Source organism: Macaca nemestrina, chromosome 2 (assembly GCF_043159975.1).
Source record: "Macaca nemestrina isolate mMacNem1 chromosome 2, mMacNem.hap1, whole genome shotgun sequence".
Classification (NCBI taxonomy): domain Eukaryota; kingdom Metazoa; phylum Chordata; class Mammalia; order Primates; family Cercopithecidae; genus Macaca; species Macaca nemestrina.
In genome coordinates, this window is record NC_092126.1 from 156,580,909 (window position 1) to 156,596,018 (window position 15,110).

At 49.9% G+C, this 15,110-nt stretch overlaps 1 long non-coding RNA gene across 2 annotated transcripts in view; it reads left to right on the forward strand.

The window, feature by feature from the left end:
• Positions 1 to 15,110, forward strand: part of LOC105477815 (uncharacterized) — a 49,916-nt gene that overhangs the window by 14,007 nt on the left and 20,799 nt on the right. The window contains exon 1 of one of the 2 annotated variants that reach the window (XR_011619427.1): positions 9,819 to 10,082. The exons of the other annotated variant lie outside the window; for it this stretch is intronic. This is a non-coding gene — a long non-coding RNA (uncharacterized lncRNA). Of the gene's footprint in view, positions 1 to 9,818; positions 10,083 to 15,110 lie in introns of those variants that run through there. 2 annotated transcript variants of the gene reach the window in all.

Consider the following 15,110-nt stretch of genomic DNA (forward strand, 5'->3'; position numbering starts at 1 on the left):
TTGGGTGGAAATTTTTTTATCTATATATCTTTCATATACATTTGCTTATGTTTGTTGTCTGGATCTATTAGTTCCTATGACAAATATGTTACAATTTTCAGCCATAGTTTTTGAGCTCTCTATATCTCTCCATAGTTCTTTCAGTTGTTATTTTATATATATTCAAGGCTGTATTTTAGGTGAATTTTAGGTGAACATATGTTCATTATTAGCATGATATATCTCAATTCGTCGTTCTTTTTAACAAAGTAAAATGTCTCTTTTTGTCCTTTTTGATTTTTTTGCCTTGATTCCTGTTTTTTCTCTTCTGATATTAAAGTTGCTGTATTCTTTGTTCCTTATTTGCCTGATTTTTTTCCTCTTCATTTCTTTTATTTTCATCTCTTTCATTGTGCCTTCTATAGACATTACTGGATTCTTTTCAAAAAAATCTCTCTAAGACTCCCTGTCTTTGTTTGCTGCAGTTGCACCATTTATATTTGATTGAATCCTTGTTATATTAGGATCTATTTCTCCTACAGTCTTTTTGTTTTCTATTTATCACATTTTCTTATTTTTAAAATGTTGCCATATTTCAACAGATAGATCAAAATTTCTACTATTGATTTGAAAGTTGGGCATTCCATTTTCATCTTTTAGAGCTTACCCATAACATATTTAGACTTTTACTCAGGAGTATTATTTTTAAATTTATTTTTTGTTATACTTTAAGTTCTAGGGTACATGTGCACAACGTGCAGGTTTGTTACATATGTATACATGTGCCATGTTGGTGTGCTGCACCCATTAACTCGTCATTTACATTAGCTGTATCTCCTAATGCTATCCCTCCCCCCTTCCCTCACCCCACAACAGGCCCCGGTGTGTGATGCTCCCCTTTCTGAGTCCAGGTGTTCTCATTGTTCAATCCCACCTAAGAGTGAGACCATGCAGTGTTTGGTTTTCTATTCTTGCGATAGTTTGATGAGAATGATGGTTTCCAGCTGCATCCACGTCCCTACAAAGGACATACTCATGAGTATTTTTATCCAGTGTACATTATTAGTCGAAGTAGCTTATACTTCCAAAGGAATATGGACTCCCAAGGGGGAAAAAGACAACATTGTGTGAGCCTGGGGACTATCGTGGAGAAACAAAGATGGCTGCCAACGGCAAGGTGCTCCTTATATCCAGATGTGGAGCCACATTCCTCTCCCTCTGATCTGGGCTGGCTTTAGTTACTCATCCTCCTCAATAGAATACGGAGGGATGGCGTTTTGGGCCGGGTCATATAAAAACTTAGAACTTCCCTGGGTCTTTTGGAATGGTAGTGTTTGAGAGGTTGCCTCTCAGATCTTAACTCTCATGCAGTGAGAAAACAAACCACGTGGAGAGACCACGTGTGGGCACTGTGACCAGCCACCCAGCTGACCTCCAAACCAACAGCCAGCATGAACTACCAGCTCCCACTGCAGCCAGGACAAATAACTGCTTCAATATTGTTTCGTCTGGGCGGGTGCTGTTGTTTCATTCCTGCCTTATACAGGTGAGGGGACTGACAACAGTCCTCTCAGTGTGCCAGGGAGAGAAAAGAGCACGGTTAGGAAGCATTACCCTGGCTGGGTACTGTGGTGCGAGCCTGTAGTCCCAGCTACTTGGGAGGCTGAGGAGTGAGAATCGTTTGAGCTCAGGAGCTCAAGGTTACAGTGAGCTATAATCATGCCACTGCACTCCAGCCTGGGTGACAAAGAGACCCTATTTTAGAAAAAAGAAAAAAAAAAGCATTCTTCTAACCTAATCCACTCCTCCATTGACTGGCTCTTTTCCACTCTGGACTGTCATCCTTCCCTCTCCCTGCACACACACGTGCACGCAAACACGCACACACAAGCACAGGCACACACAAGCCAGAACTCAACCACCTTCTGTCTCATAGTTTTATGCTGGCTTCTCAGATTCATCAACCTCCCTTTCTCTGCTGTGGTATCTCTAATGCTGGGTTTTGGGCAGGGAGCCAACAGTCTGTGCTTGGTATCTCGTTTGCAGTGAATTTATAGACTCCTTGGGGGAGAATCGATCCCTTTGTGTTCAAGAATGTAGTATGTTTCTCTGCTTACTTAAGTTTTTGTTTATGTAAAGTTTGATCATTTTTTCATATAGATGTTGTTACATGTATTATTAATTATTTTCTAGTTTTTGTCACTTTTGTGAATGGGCTACATCTTTTCCCCCAAATATTTTCTAACTGGTCATGGCTATTGGTTTGAACTTGCTAGGTCATGTCTGGTCACTTGCTGAACTCTGTTATTTGTTCTTATAGATTTTCTAGATAGGCAGTTATATCATTTGCAGACGATGACAGTTTATTATTATTACTTCTCTCTAGAGACTCTTCTTTCTTCTTCTTATTGCAGGGCTTCTTAGGGCTCAGCCTTGAAGGTCCCATAGTATTCCTAAGTCCCAAATTCAGATTCAACGCCTGTTGGCTTTGCATTCCCTGGAATCTCAAGTTCCTTGAATAATAGTGTGGGAGCGGGCATTTGTTGTTTGCTCCCGACTCTGATGGGGATGCTTTTAAAATTTCACCATTAAGGGTCTAGTTTACTAAGAGTTTCTAATGGACAGTCTCTATTAAATTAATGAATTTCCCTTCTATGTCCTAGCTTACTAATTGGAAGTTTTACAAGTCAGAAACAAATGTCAGATTGTATAAACTGCTTCTTTGGGGGTATCCATGTAAATTATCATATGAGTTTTCTCTTTTAATATGTGAATATAATGGATAATATTACATTCATTATCTTGAGCTGTCTTTCAATTCCTGGATTGCAATCTATTTTATCATGACTGATTAATCTTTTGATTATATTCTGCATGTAATTTGTTAATATTTTACTTAGGCTTTTGGAAAATTTTTAATGTGGGATATTGGTTTACATATTTCTTTTAAAAATTATCCTTGCCTAGTTCTTTTAGAAATAGGTGGAACATTTTTCATTTTCATTTTCATTGGTTCTCAAACATACACAATCAAAAAATTTTTTAAAATTGATCAAGAACTCGAGTTAAAAGATAAATCAAAACAAAAATTAAAAATGACCTAAAGATGAACAGCAGTGATAGCATGACATATCGAATTGTACAGGCTGCTGCCAAATCAAACATTTATTTGAAAACAAAATGCATTTATTTGGAAAAATATGGTTGAAAGTAGAGTTAGCTAAGAGTTCTGCAAGACAGGCTATAAAATAGAAGAAAGTTTTTAAGCTCTAGGGATGAATATATAAATATATGCTTAGATTTAAAAATAGGGTCGAAAAATATACTCCAAATTATTTACAAAGGTTAGCTCTGAATGAATGGGAGACTGAAGCTGAGAGAATAAGAATAATCACAAAGGGAAACTCTCATGTTTGGCTCTATGCCCTTCTGTATTGATTGGCTGTTTTACAGGGAGGATATGTTTTTACACTGCCTTTGATTTTTAAAACCTGTTTTTTAAAAATTAAAAAGATCATGCCAGTCACATTTCCCAAACACAATGCAAAAAAAACTAGAAATGAACAAGAGGGGACCATCCTCAAATCCATCCACTTGGAGATTTAAAAACAAATCTAAATATTGAGAATTAAACAATAACTCAAAACTGAATTATCAACTATTTTGAAATGAACAGCAATAAAGGCACTACATATAAAAACCCACAGGATACCACCCAAGCCGTGTGTACTTAGAGGAAAATGAATAGGCTTAAATGCAGTCATTAGTAAAGAGGAAAGATGAAAAAGATAAGAGAACTAAGCATTTACCTCAATAAGCTAGGAAATCAACATCAAAATAAATCTGAAGAAAGCAGACTGAGGGAATCAATGAAGAAAAGGAGCAGAAATTAATGAAACAGAATAAAACAATAGTAGATGAGATATAAATAGGAAAGATAATTCTTTGAAAAGACTGATAAGCCAGACAAAACTAGCAAATCTGATCAAGAAAACACATCAGTAACCATGCAGAAGGGGGATTATAGATACACAGATATGTTAAAATATGGGAGAATGCAAAGCACATTTTTTGGCCAATAAATCTAATTATCAAAGGTAAAATGAATACTTTTTAGGAAAAATGACATATATACAAAGTGACAGATGCTGCAACTTGGCTAACCCGACCTCCGCCCCAATCCCTTCCAGCATGCCTGTCTCCACCCCATAAGTGGAAAAGCTAAAAACTGCACTTTCCATATGTCCTTGCAGCTCAAGTTGAGTGTGTGACTTGGACTGAGCCAAGCAGGTGTTTCAAAGCAGGACTCCAGAGGCAAAAGTGAGCCACAGTTGGTGGTTGAGGGGACTGTGTTTTTACCAGGAGAGGAGAGCCTGCCTGAAAATGAAGCCAGCAGCAGAGACAGGTGTTGCTTAGAAGTGGCAAAAGATGGATTCCTGGCACTGTTCCTGGATCCAGCTGTGCCTGAAGTCCCAAGGCTTGTCTGGCATACGAGCCAATAGATCTCTTTCCTTTTATTTGTGCCTGTGTAAAATGGGATTATGCTTTTTACCATAGCAAGAGATCTCCTTAATACAAGAGGAGTGACGAGCAATGGGCCGAGAGGATGGCAGGAGCTAGGTCATGTGCAGAGAGATTGGCTCTTGTGGCAAAAGCATTTGGCTCAGCCGAGACAGTTGTGGTAGAGGTACCCAGTGGTGAGTGGTGGAGGCAGTGGGTTTCTGTCAGGACATCGTTTTGGAGGGAATGGAATGTCTCCTCCCTTTTGTCTATGTTGCTCACCTTCACAGAAACTCAAGAAGCTTTCTAAACTCTGCAGTATACTGTGTTTTGCCCTTAACCAGTTGTGATCTGCAACTCTGGCTCACACTGAAATTGAATCAAGAAGAGGCAAGGGGAAACACTATGAACAGACCTATTCAAAAAAGGAATTAAAAGGTAGCCTAATAAAAAAAGAAAGAAAGAAAAAAGAAGGCACCAGGTCCAGACAGTTTTATGGGGAAGTTCTACCAAACCTTTAAGGAACAGGTAACTCCTTTGTTGGAAATCCTACTTTGTGTGTTCAACCTTCCCATTTTTATATGTTGTTAATGAATTCAGGTTTACACATGCCTTGCAGGTCAGCATGCTGTGAGCTGAACAAAACAGGCTTATGGATTAGGTTTTGCTTGTGGGAACCTCCAGTTTGCCCCTCCAATGCCCAGAACCCGGGGAATGGTCATCTGAGCATGGGAATACAGCAGTGAGCTAAACAGACAAACCCCTGCAGTTGTGGGAGTGACTGTGGACAGTGCTCCAGCAGGGGAAACAGCCTGTGCAAAGGCCCTGGGGCAGGAGCAGCCTGCCTGTCATGTTCATAGAAGGCGGGAGACCAGGGCTGCTGGAGTGAGTGATTGGGGGTGGGGGAAATGAGTCAGAGAGGAAGGAGGTCCGACCTAAGCATGCCCGGGAGGCCACTGAAGGGCTCCGGCTTTTTCTTTGAGTGATGTAAGGAGAAACAGGATGTGGCTTGTGCTTCAGTTAAGATTTCTCTGGCCACCGCGATGAGAAGAGACTGTGGGGGGACCAGATCAGAGCAGGGCTAATGCTATTGTACAGATGAGGGACTTGGGCCAGGGTGGCACCTGTGGAGGTGTGAGAGGGGCCTCACACATGTACGTTTAAAGGGAGGGCTAGCAGGACTTTTCAGTGGGTTCCAGGTGGGGTTGAGGAAAGAGATGCCCGTGAGCTGTGCTCCTGTCCCCTCAGGTGAGTGCAGAGGCCCCCAGGCATTGGGAAGCTGGCACTGTGTAATGAGAAGTGGCACCTGCCTCTGGGTAGGCTGAGGACGTGCAGTTTGGGAGCAGGGGTCAGGGCAGGGCTCCATGGCTCTCAGTGACCACAGGGTCCAGTGCAGAAGGGGATAGTGTACGTGCCGGGGAGAGATGACTGGTGGGTGGTGGAACTGGGGCTGTTCCTAGCCCCTATCTTGCATCCAACTGCATTTCTAAGCACAGCTTTCTCCCCCACCATGCTGGGAAGTGCAATTTTGCTGCTATTGAAATACAATGTGCCTTCTCTTTCCTCGATCTCTCTGCTTTAATTGTGTAGCCTGGCTCTGCGCCTCAGTGCTGGCCGGCTCGGAGATTCAGAATTTCAGGCTGACACCATAGTAACCACTTAGTTTGATTCAAGATTCCAGTGTCATCCCTGGCTGCGCTTGAATAGTACAGGGAGGGGTAGGAGCAGGGAAGGGGGCAACTGAAGACAGCTCCCTAGAGCAGCAGCAATTATTTCTTCGTTTCCAAGGAAAATGTAAACAGAAGGTCAGCTTTGGCCAGGCTTCTGAATTTTCCTCCCTTTGTGGCGACAGGTTGATTTGGGGAAATTGGGTCTGTTTGTTATTTGGCCTTCTGGGCTTCCCCTCCCCCTCTGCTGGGACAGAGGCAGTGGCAGCTGCAGTGACAGGGATGGGGCCGAGCACTGCAGAGTAATGCACGTCTGATGGGAGATGAGCCTTGAAGCAGCTGCAAATGCAGTCAGAGCCTGCCTGGCATCCTGAACAGCCCTCATCTCGTGCTGGCCCCACCCCAGCCGGCGTGGGCCCCTGGGCTGGGGCCAATGCTAGCTAACGCCCAGGGAATGGCCTGGAGTTGGCCCTGCTTCCCCCTCCCAGCAGAAGCCATGAAGCTCTACCATCCAGTCCCCCCAGTCCCCCAGCTTGTGCCAGCCTGTCCTGGTGGGATTCTGTAGCCCTTCTCCCAGCAGCTGGGGCATGGAGTTACTTGTGCTGCCTTAGCTCTGGGCCCAGGAAGACGCAGCATCCCGCAGCCCTCCCACCATACCGCTCTTCTGAGTGGCCCCCTGCCTTGGTTGCCCTGCTTGCTCTCCAGGCCTCCTGTGGGTTCTGCCTCATCAGCTGGCCTGTGCTCCTGGAGCCACCCTGCTGGAGCCTGTTTTTGTGAGCCCCTCTAAACCACTAATGCCACCAAGACTCCCAGTGGCTGTGATTCCTTACCTGTCCAAGCCTCAGTTTTTTCATGTGTGAGATGGAGATAATCATAGTGCCCTGCCGGTGTGTTGAGGTCTCAAGTTCTCATGGCACTCAGAGACGGTGGCTCCCCACAGAGCTACACCTTCACCTCAAGTCCAGCTTCCCCCAGGACTCACTGGAGGTGGCAGGCCTGGTCAGCACCCCGTATTGTGTTACCCAGCTCCCTAGAGCCCCAGCCTAGCAGACATGTGATCAGAGTCCCACGACACAGCCAATGACAGTGTCACCCACGTGGCATATCAGGGACTGGCGGCTTCATGGAGTGCTTCCTTGACTCAGCTCGGCCCCTTCTACATCTTGAGGTCTGTCTCTTGTCACATTGCATTTCCAGGTGGCAATTTCTGAATCAGCGAAGCCTCTTTTGGTTGCAAGTGGCAGTGCCGGGGAGGCCAGGTGAAGTCCTTCAGGCACCGCTGGGTCCAGACCCTCGGTGGTAATGTCATCCTGCGCTCCTCTGATCTAGCGGCCAGCTTCCTTCTGTGGCTCCGAGGAGGGGTGATGCAGCGGTCGGCTGCTCTGGATTTACTTTCTGTCACTCTAGCAGAAAGAAAACCTCTCTGCCCAGCATTGAATCAGGCAGCCCCAGGGAGGACTCCAAGTGACCCTGGTGGGTCTTTTGCCCACCTGCTTGTTTTACTGAGACCAACTGCAGTCTTTGGGGTGGGCAGTGGTCTACGGATGGCCCATCCTGGTGACAGAGCTCACCAGGGACTGGTGTGTGTGTGTGTGTGTGTGTGTATGTACGTGAGAGAATTTTTTCCCCAGGTGGGGTGTGTGTGTGTGTGTGTGTGTATATGTGAGAGATTTTTTCCCCAGGTGGGGTGTGTGTGTGTGTGTGTGTGTGTGTGTGTGTGTGTATGTGAGAGAATTTTTTCCCCAGGTGGGGTGTGTGTGTGTGTGTGTATGTGAGAGATTTTTTTCCCCAGGTGGGGTGTGTGTGTGTGATTTTTCCCCAGGTGGGGGAGGTGTTGTTGCTGTGGAAGGGAAGGGCAGGAGGTCTGGCCTTCTGTAGGGCTGCTGTTCCTGGCTGCCTGGACCCTCAGGGCCACTCCCTATCCTGGGCCTGAACTCCCTGAAACAAGGAGTGAATGTGCCATTCACATTTTATGGCTGTCTGAAGCTTCCCAGCCTCCTGGGCCAGGAAGCTGCCTCTGGGCTGACCTCACTCCTCACCAACCCCGGGAGCCCAGGCAGGCCCAGCAGACACCAACCATCCCCAAACACGCAGTCCCTCTCCTTCAGCTTCCCCCTGGAGCTGCCTTCTCCTCTCTCCTCTCCCATCTTGCCTTATTTCCTTTGTGCCTTCCACCTGTTTACCGTCAGCACACATTTACTGAGCACCTGCTGAATGCTGGTACTCTGCTATGGGCCCCAGTGAGCTGGCCAGGAGCCAGAGATCTGTGCCTGCCTTCTCAGCATTCACAGTCTGGGGTAGGGGAGAGAGACATGAATCGAAGGACCACACAGTTCTAGGATTCCAAACTCTGGAGAGTTCTAGGAAGAAGGGTGTGGGGGCAGTGTCCACCAGGGCCCTCTGCAGTCAGGGAAGCTCCAGGAGGAAGCAGCACTGTGGCCGAGAGTTAAACAATGAGTTCGCAGAAGGAATAGCATGCACAAAGGTCCTGGGGTGGGAGGGAAGGCATTGTGCATGTGTACAGGCAGAGGGGAGGCAGTGTGTGTGAACAGGGAGAGGGGAGGCAGTGTGTGTGAACAGGGAGAGGGGAGGCTGTGTGAACAGGGAGAGGGGAGGCAGTGTGTGTGAACAGGCAGAGGGGAGGCAGTGTGTGTGAACAGGGAGAGGGAGGCAGTGTGTGTGAACAGGGAGAGGGAGGCAGTGTGTGTGAACAGGGAGAGGGAGGCAGTGTGTGTGAACAGGGAGAGGGGAGGCAGTGTGTGTGAACAGGGAGAGGGAGGCTGTGTGAACAGGGAGAGGGGAGGCAGTGTGTGTGAACAGGGAGAGGGGAGGCAGTGTGTGTGAACAGGGGGGGGAGGCTGTGTGAACAGGGAGAGGGAGGCAGTATGTGTGAACAGGGAGAGGGAGGCAGTATGTGTGAACAGGGAGAGGGAGGCAGTATGTGTGAACAGGGAGAGGGAGGCAGTATGTGTGAACAGGGAGAGGGAGGCAGTATGTGTGAACAGGGAGAGGGAGGCAGTGTGTGTGAACAGGGAGAGGGAGGCAGTGTGTGTGAACAGGGAGAGGGAGGCAGTGTGTGTGAACAGGGAGAGGGGAGGCTGTGTGAACAGGGAGAGGGAGGCAGTATGTGTGAACAGGGAGAGGGGGCAGTGTGTGTGAACAGGGAGAGGGAGGCAGTGTGTGTGAACAGGGAGAGGGGAGGCTATGTGAACAGGCAGAGGGAGGCAGTGTGTGTGAACAGGGAGAGGGGAGGCTGTGTGAACAGGGAGAGGGAGGCAGTGTGTGTGAACAGGGAGAGGGAGGCAGTATGTGTGAACAGGGAGAGGGGAGGCAGTGTGTGTGAACAGGGAGCGGGGCAGTGTGTGTGAACAGGGAGAGGGAGGCAGTGTGTGTGAACAGGGAGAGGGAGCAGTGTGTGTGAACAGGGAGAGGGAGGCAGTGTGTGTGAACAGGGAGCAGGGCAGTGTGTGTGAACAGGGAGAGGGAGGCAGCGTGTGTGAACAGGGAGCAGGGCAGTGTGTGTGAACAGGGAGAGGGAGGCAGTGTGTGTGAACAGGGAGAGGGGAGGCAGTGTGTGTGAACAGGGTGAGGGCGGCAGTGTGTGTGAACAGAGAGAGGGCGGCAGTGTGTGTGAATGGTGAGGGGGGCAGTGTGTGAATGGTGAGGGGGGCAGTGTGTGTGAACAAGGAGAGGGAGGCAGTGTGTGTGAACAGGGAGCAGGGCAGTGTGTGTGAACAGGGAGAGGGAGGCAGTTCATGTGAATGCAGGGAGAGGAAAGGCAGCATACATGAATAGGGAGAGGAAACGCAGTGTGTGTGAACGCAGGGAGAGGGAAGCAGTGGCCGGTGGGGGCGCAGATTGGGGCGACAAGGCCAAGACCACACCTTTGGCCAGCTACTGCTCCTTCCGGAGTCAGCTGAGGTTTCATCTCTTGTGGTAAGCCCTCCCTGAATGCTTCCTTGAGCCTTTCCTTTGGCCCTTGCGGTCCTTCCATTTCCGTTCTGAACTGCGTTTGGTTGCGCGCTTGTCTGTTTTCATCTCCAGGCTTTGAACGCTTTAAGTGCAGGGCTGTTGGCTGTTATCTCTTTTGAGTCCCCAGCACCCGGTGCAAGTCCGGACTCACAGGAAGCAAGTGAGGGAGTCTGGAAACGGTTGGTTCAAATGGCAGTGGGGTCCTAGAACTCAGTCAGAAAGACACAGAACCAGCCATGGTCCTGCCGGTCCAAGGACATTCACTTCCTCATTGCGGCTAGGGTGGCAGGCTGTTGAGGCCCTAGAATTCTACGTCCAGGCTGGGGACCTCAGCCAGGGTCTCACTAAAGTCCTCAGAAAGATGTAGCTCAAAACATTGCATGTCATTTTCCTCCACCAGTGTTGAGCTGATGGAGAATGACCAGGAAGCCCTGTGGCTTCTGCGTTTGGGGGAGTCCTGGGGCATGGTGTGATTTCTAATTTCTATTTCCAAAGTGCTGAAGGAGGGGAGCTAATGGGGCTCCTCTAAGGGGAAAAAGCTAGGTTTATTCTCTCTTGATACTATTAGAAAGTTAACCTCCTGGCTATAGGACATTTGGAAAATACTCAAAAATAGAAAGGAAGGAGGGAGTGGGGAAGGAGGGAGAGAAGGAGAGGGATGAAGTGACAGGAAGAGAGACTTTGAAAGAGGAGGAAAGAGAGAGATGGAGAGAGAGGGAGAGAAAGGGAGGGAGAGAGTGGCAGATGGAGGAGGGGAGAGAGAGGAAGATAAAAGGAGGTGGGGGGAGACAGAGAGAGGGAAGAGGGCACAGAGAGAGAGGCAGAGGGAGAGAGGGAGGGAGTGGAGGAAAGAGAATGGAGGGAGGAAGAGACGAAGAGGAGAAAGAGAGCTCCATTTCCACTGCTTACAGAATATGGTGTGCTCCAGAATGGCTTAAACATTGACTTTAAAATCCAGCTGTCTCCTGCCAGCTTTGGGGCCTGCGGAACTATTCCCCTGTCCCTCTCTGAGTGGCTTCCCTGCCTGTGAAATGGGTGCAGGGACAGTCCTGGGGTGAGAATCCTGTGGCTCAGGAAGGCTGGGGCGCCCTGGCCGTTGGCATTCTGCGCTCCCCATGTTGCTAGAAACACTCTTAAACCATACCTTAATTCTTGTGAAGATTTTGAAACCCACACTAACCATGTTCTACCTGCTGCATAGGTACGGACTGAGGAGCTTCGGGTAAGGTGGGCACCTCCTGCCCCAGGCCTTCCCCAGGCGCCCCAGCCTCGGGCTTCCGGGCCCAGCCTCCTGCCTCCACCTTGCGGAGGAACAGCGGGGCTCCCCGCAGATGGAGAGGGGTGACCGTGTCTTGCAGCACTGACCCGTTTCCTAGGAAACCCAGCCACGGAGGAGGGACTGGTGGGTGCTCCTGGGGTTCGCCGGTGCGGGAGGGGCCTCTGCAAGGCCCCAAGGCTGGCCCGTCCGTCCGTGTCCACGGTCTGCTGTGCTGCAGACCTCCTCGCGGCCCCCTGGGGTCTCAGTTTCAGCACGTGTGTATAGGCCAAGGGTTGGGGGGGCCGCAGGCTCCTGGCTCTGCTGCAGTGGGCACTGCCAGCTGGCCGCCCACCAAGCTCCAGCGGACCCCTCACTCCGGATCTGCATCTTCCCTTAGGGGCTCCTCACACTCAGCCCGTGTCCCTTGGCACAACCTGCCCAGTCAGGGTCTCGGTACCTGCTAGTTGCTGGGCTCTCTACTCAGGGGCCTTCCTTGCCCCTCTGGGATGCCCCCTCGAGATTGAGGGAAACCTCATGCCATACTTGGTCAGTTCTGGGGCCACTCCCTGCCCCCACCTTCAGTCATACTGCTCCCAAGAGGTAGAAGATTTCCAAACAATCTCTCAGCTCACCTCGCCCTCTCCATTCTGGGAGCCCTGGCACACAGCACCCTTTTCTGTCTGCTCCTTGGAGTAATGGTAGTAGTAGGTCCCATTTGTCATGCTCCTGGCATGTGCCATGGGCATCCCATTCATCATCTCTGATTTTCGCAGCTACCTGAGGATGCCCTTTGTGCAGATGGTAAAACTGAAGCTCAGAGAGACCAAGACTTCACAGATTTCAGAGACTTGGTGCACATCAATGTGTCTGTTTTTTTGGACTAACTGCACAGATACCAAAATTGGTCCACAAGAAACAGGGCGCAGTGGGGCTGCGGCAGCATGATCCCCAGTCCAGGACCGGCCCTTCCACACCTGGACCTTCAGCTGCTGCTCTGGTCCCTGGAGAGACCACTGTGAGCACCAGCATTGGCTCTGGGAGGAGGAATAAACCCCAGATTGTCAGTGGCATTTACCAAGCTACTGCCTTGAGCCGGTTGCTATTTTTGGTGATCTCTGTGACCAACTTCTGCAGGGAAGGCATTTCAAGTCTCTGTCTGAAGAAATTGTCATGATTTGTATAAACGTGCATTAATGAGCCATATCTTGGCCAAGACACGGGTTTTTCCATAATGTTTAGCTAATTTGCAGGTAGCACCTACAAACTAGGAGCAGAGGCACCAATAGGGTCTGGGTTGGAGTCCTGACCTGCACAGGCTGGGGAACCATCAAAGCCTGCTCCTGCCCTCTTCCCTGGGCACTCACAAGGGCTCGCTGGAGCCAGGGTGCAAGGGCCGGGTCGGAGCCACACTGCCTGGGTTTGAATTCTGACTCTTCCACTTTGGAGCTGTGTGACTGTACACAGATCACTTACCATCTCTGAGCCCCAGCTTTCTTATCTGTTAAATGGGAAAGCAGTAGGATTTACTTCAGAAATAGGGTTGTATGCTTATAGTCCCAGCTACTCTGGAGACTGAGGCAGGAGAATGGTGTGAACCTGGGAGGCGGAGCTTGCAGTGAGCCGAGATCGTGCCACTGCACTCCAGCCTGGGCGACAGAGCAGGACTCCGTCTAAAAAAAAAAAAAAAAGAAAGAAATAGGGTTGTATGAAGATAGAATGAGTTAATATATGTACAGTATTTACAGCAGTGCCTGGCACTACAGAAGTGTTTATAAAACAAAACCCATAGGCTGGTAGAGATGTGCTGGGCAGACAGGACACCCCAAGTGTGCTGTACCCACAGCCTCCTGCAGACGCTCCTGGGCTTTTTGCTCAAAGTGACTGGGTCCTTCACCTCGTAGTAGCCCTCTGTCCTGCACAGCTGATGACACCCCGGCCCCTGGGATCAGCCCGTGTATGAGCCCAGGGCTCCTGGAGTCAGACAGCCACCTGGGTGAGTACCCGGTTGAGGGACAGTGACTCACAGATGCAGAGGGCAAAGGACACTGCTTCCTGCTCTGGGGCCCTGTCCCTGCCCCAGGGGAAGGGGGAATATTGTTGGAATCTCCAGATGTTTATAGCTTTTCACATTGGCTATAATCCTCTTTCCTCGTCTCTGGCCCAGGGATTCTGACATTTTCCCCTAGGGAGTGCTTTTCAGAATCCCCGGGAAGTGGCCTGGAGTGTAGTTAGGAAAAAAAGCACCTCAAGGAATTCTGCTCCATTTCCATGCTATTACTGAGAGCCACAGGCAGAGAAAATATTTGATGTTAGAGAAAAAGCATTAGGGCAAAGACTTTTGATGCAAAAATGGCCTGAAGTCTTAGACCTGAAGAGACTCTGGAGTCAGGATGATACCTGGAGACACCCTCTAGTGGGGTGGGACTCGGCCCCCCAGCAGAGTACCAGGTTCCCAGGCCATGTACCTGCTCCAGCAGAGCTAGGCAGAGCACAGCTCGCTGTCCACCCGGCCCCTGGTCCCAGATCAGATGCCGGTCCAGCAGCTGGATCCTGGCCACAGCTGCTGGACCTGGCAGTGCCCCTTGCTGTTTCTCAGACCAGGGTGGGGTGGTCAGCCCCGAGTGTGGGTGTTCCTCTTGGCTTTCCAGCAGCCCTGCTCTTGGTCTAGCTCCCTTCTCTTTGTTTTATTTTGTCAGTTGCCCTCTACCTTCCTCCAGGACAGGATTGAATCTTGCATGGCTCTCCCAGCCACCAGCTGTCTCAGGAGAGCATCTGGAGAGGTCAGCAAGGACCAGAGGGCTCAGGGCTTTGAACGCTGGGAGCTGGGAAGGCCAGACTGTGGGAAGGCCCCTCCTGCCCATGGGCTGCAGGGGGAAGGTGGGGACCTGGTTGTCGCAGGGAGGCCAGGGGCTTGTCTTGGCACGTGATGGCAGCCCTCTCTCCACCTTGGCTGATATGTTACTGGGGGAGTTGACGACGATCATGGAGGGGTCTACATTTCCCACCCCAGGGAACATCTTCGAAATATGAGGGACCCAGCCAATCAGAAAGGTTAGTGGGCCACATTCTTGGTGCCAGACACGAACGTGCTGGTGCCTTATGGAGAAGCCCAAGGGTCCTGGGGTTCAAGAGCAGTCAGGGATCCTCCAGGGGGGTTTGGTGGCAGTCATTTGCCAGTCAGTTTTGAAGTGTTTTAGTATTTTTAACAACTAGTGGAGCTATATTGGTGTGTACCAGCTCTGGTTCCCTGAGTCCTCACCTTGGGGCTGCCTCAGGGGGAGCCCTGCAGTGAGGGAGCCATTTCTGGGGACCCATGGGAAGGAGGATGAGGCCTGCATGAGGCTGAGGCCGAGAGGACTGGGGGAGAATTTGGACTGGGGAGATTTAGAAGGCTAATTACTAATCCAGTGACTAGATGCCTACATCTAGAGAGAGCTCTGGGATGGGTCAGGTGTGCCTGTGCAAGTGTGAGTGCGAGTGTGAGTGTGTGTGTGCCCAGTAGGCTGCTGGGGAGTCTTTCTCCTCATTCATCCTCTAAGCCCTGGCCCTGCTCCTCAGTCCCTGGCACTGCCCTCCCCACCCCCACCTGGGCCCCCCACAGAGATCAGCCTCTTGACAACCATCAGCTCTGCTGGAGTGGAGGGAATTTATCCGCTTGACTGGATCCTCCTCCCTGCCACGGAGGACCGTGGCACCTTCAATTACACCAGGTGCAAATTCATTTCATCCAGACT